Source organism: Choloepus didactylus, chromosome 14, assembly GCF_015220235.1.
Source record: "Choloepus didactylus isolate mChoDid1 chromosome 14, mChoDid1.pri, whole genome shotgun sequence".
Taxonomy (NCBI): Eukaryota; Metazoa; Chordata; class Mammalia; order Pilosa; family Megalonychidae; genus Choloepus; species Choloepus didactylus.
In genome coordinates this window covers 39530921-39534919 of record NC_051320.1, presented here as the reverse complement: position 1 = coordinate 39534919, position 3999 = coordinate 39530921, and the positions used below count along the sequence as shown (strand labels likewise).

General features: G+C 52.0%; 1 pseudogene; it reads left to right on the top strand.

Moving 5' to 3' along the window:
• The first annotated feature begins 458 nt into the window (after positions 1–458).
• Positions 459–3051, top strand: LOC119509312 (annotated as a pseudogene).
• Positions 3052–3999: the final 948 nt, after the last annotated feature.

Sequence of the window (3999 nt, the reverse complement as noted above, 5' to 3'; positions counted from 1 at the left end):
TTGGATAATCGTATGGTATCTGAACAATCTCAATAAAAATGAAAAAAAAAATGATTGAGACAACATTATTTATAACAATAAGGTTGCCATCTTTAAAGATGTTATTGATTTATTTTGTAGCTTTCTTGAGTACTTCCATTTTCCTTCTTCTGTTTTGAAGCTTAATAGAATTTTAAGTGTGACAAAAGTCATTCATGATAAAATCTATTATGTGTTGAATGAGGTTACATTTCTCATACCTTTGATTATACTCATGTTTCTTTGATTTGGCTGGCCATGTAAGATGACCTTATAGATTGTGCAGTATTCATAGTGGTAGGTAAAAGAGTCTAACATCATCTAGTTTAAGTAAAAAGCTTTATTAAGAGAAATGCACTCTTCCCCCATCGTCGCCACCGTCCTCCGCGCATCTGGCCTCGCTTGGATCTGCCTGGGAGAATCCACCGCCATCCGCCACCATGGTGAACTCCACAGTGGACCAGATCCAGGCCATCATGGACAAGAAGGCCAATATCCGGAACATGTCTGTCATCGCCCACAGCTACCATGGCAAGTCCACACTGAGAGACTCCCTGGTCAGCAAGGAGGCATCATTGCCTCTGCCCGGGCTGGGGAGACCCGCTTCACCGACACCCGAAAGGATGAGCAGGAGCATTGCATCACCATCAAGTCGACCGCTGTCTCCTTCTACGAGCTCTTGGAGAACGAACTGAACTTCATCAAGCAGAGCAAGGATGGCTCCGGCTTCCTCATCAACCTCATCGACTCCCCCAGGCACGTGGACTTCTCCTTGGAGGTGATGGCCACCCTGCGCGTCACTGATGCCACCGTGGTGGTGGTGGACGGTGTGTCAGGTGTGTGCGTGCAGACTGAGACCGTGCTACTGCAGGCCATCGCCAAGTGCATCAAGCCCGTCCTAATGATGAACAAGATGGACCGGGCCCTGCTGGAGCTGCAGCTGGACTCCGAAGAGCTCTACCAGACCTTCCAGCACATAGTGGAGGACATCAACGTCATCATCTCCACCTACAGCGAGGGCGAGAGCAGCCCCATAGGGAACATCATGATTGACCCCGTCGTGGGTACCGTTGGATTCGGGTCTGGCCTCCATGGCTGGGCCTTCACCCTGAAGCAGTTCACCAAGATGTATGTGGCCAAGTTTGCTGCCAAGGGCGAGGGCCAGCTGGGGCCTGCCGAGCAGGCCAAAAAAGTGGAGGACATGATGAAGAAGCTGTGGGGAGACCAGTATTTTGACCCAGCTGATGGCAAATTCAGCAAGTCCAACACCAGCCCTGATGGCAAGAAGCTGCCCCAGACTTGCTGCCCCGGACTTTCTGCCAGCTCATCCTGGACCCTATCTTCAAGGTGTTCAATGCAATCATGAATTTCAAGGAAGAGAAGATGACAAAACTATAGAGAAATTAGACATCAAGCTGGACAGTGAGGACAAGGACAAAGAAGGCAAGCACTGCTGAAGGCTGTGATGCGCTGCTGGCTGCCTGCTGGGGACGCCCTGCTGGGGACGCCCTGCTGCAGATGATCACCATCCACCTGCCCTCCCCTGTGATGGCCCAGAAGTACCGCTGCGAGCTCCTCTACGAAGGGCCCCCAGACAATGAGGCTGCCATGGGCATTAAAAGCTGTGACCCCAAAGGCCCTCTCATGATGTACATTTCCAAAATGGTGCCAACCTCTGACAAAAGCCACTTCTACGCCTTCAGCCGGGTCTTCCTGGGCCTGGTTTCCATTGGCCTGAAGGTCAGTATCATGGGCCCCAACTACATGCCCGGGAAGAAAGAGGACCTCTACCTGAAGCCCATCCAGAGGACGATCCTGATGATGGGCCACTACGTGGAGCCCATGGAGGATGTGCCCTGTGGGAACATCATGGGTCTGGTCAGGGTGGACCAGTTTCTGGTGAAGATGGGCACCATCAACACCTTTGAGCACACCCACAACATGTGCATGATGAAGTTCAGCGTCAGCCCTGTTGTCAGCGTCGCCGTGGAGGCCAAGAACCCTGCTGACCTGCCCAAGCTGGTGGAGGTGCTGAAGTGGCTGGCCAAGTCAGACCCTGAGTGCATCATCAAGGAGTCGGGGGAGCACACCATCGCGGGCGCTGGGGAGCTGCACCTGGAGATCTTCCTCAAGGACCTGAAGGAGGACCACACCTGCATCCCCATCAAGAAATCCAACCCAGTTGTCTCCTGCCATGAGACTGTCAGCGAAGAGTGGAAAGTGCTGTGCCTCTCCAGGTCTCCCAACGAGCACAACCATCTGTATATGAAGGCGTAGCCTTTCCCCAATGGCCTGGTGGAGGACGTGGACAAGGGTGAGGTGTCTGCCCAGCCAGGAGCTCAAGCAGCGGGCTTGCTGTCCGGCCAAGAGGTATGAGTGGGACGTGGCCGAGGCCCACAAGATCTGGTGCTTCAGGCCTCATGGCACCGGCCCCAACATCCTCACTGACATCACCAAGGGTGTGCAGTTCCTCAATGAGATCAAGGACAGCGTGGTGGCTGGCTTCCAGTGGGCCACCAAGGAGGGTGCACTGTTCTAGGAGAACATGCGGGGTGTTTGATTTGACGTTCTCGAGGTGACGCTGCACGCCGACACTATCCACCGTGGGGGCGGACAGATCATCCCTACCGCCCCGCGCTGCCTCTACGCCGGCATGCTCACTGCCCAGCCCCGCCTCATGGAGCCCATCTACCTTGTAGCGATCCCGTGTCTAGAACAGGTGGTCGGCGGCATCTGTGGGGTCCTGAACAGGAAACGAGGTCATGTCTTCGAGGAGTCCCAGGTGGCTGGTACCCCCCTGTTCGTCATGAAGGCTTACCTGCCCATCAGCGAGTCCTTGGGCTTCACTGCCCACCTGAGGTCCAACACCAGCGGCCAGGCCTTCCCCCAGTGCGTGCTCTACCACTGGCAGGTCCTGCCCGGAGACCCCTTTGACATCACCAGCTGCCCAGCCAGGTGGTGGCCGAGACCCACAGGCGCAAAGGCCTGAAGGAGGGCATCCTTGCCCTGGACAACTTCCTGGACAAGTTGTAGGCGGCCCTCCCACCCCCAAGGCGGCCTGGCGCAGGGCGGCTGCAGCAGCAGGCCCTGCACCCTCCCAGCCACCTGGATGACGCCTCGAGACTGTCCAGACATGGGGGCCCACTGCGGCGGTCACCCAGCGTTAACACTCGATGCCGTTTCTGCCAATATTTATTTCAGGATGTCAAAGAGGAACCGAATGCCCTCTTGTCAGGGACTTACCTGGCTGGCGGGGGTGGGGGAGGTGAGATGGGACACCCAATGCTCTATTATTATTTTTGTTTTCATTTCTTCAGAGGGAATTCAGATGTCCAAATAATAATAATAATAATAATAATGGTAAAAAAAAGAGACAGAAATGCATAGTGGAAATAAACATAGTAAGAACTGAAGAGGAGGTATTCAGTACTGAGGAAATCCATAAAGCAGGAAAGGATGATGAAAAATGCTTTTGAAGTATTAATTAAAATTGTTAATAAGTGAAGCCTTCTATGAGATGATGGAATTTAAGCCAGAACATGAAGAAATTAAAAGAACTAGCTATGCAGATATTTAGGGAAAGATTGATCAGGAAGGGAGTACAGAGAAAGAGCAGAACCTATGTCTGGAGAGTGCCTGGTGTGTTTGAGAATTTACCAAGAGACAGTATAGTTACAGTGCATGAATAAAGTGGAGAGTAGTTGTAAATGAGATCAGAAAGGCAGTGGGGTTGAGACTGAGATCGTGTACATCATTTTAATAACTCTGGCTTTCACTTTGCGTAAGGGAAGCTATTGTGTGTTTTGATCGGATAAAGGGTGTAATTCAGCTAATGTCTGAATAAGGCCATTCTGGCTACAGTGCTGAGGATAGACTGAAAAGAGAGAAGAAAGGAAACATGGAGACCTATTGACAAGCTATTAATGAGTCAGGAGAGAGATGGTGTTGCTTAAATAAGTAATTAGAAAGTATCTGAGCAAT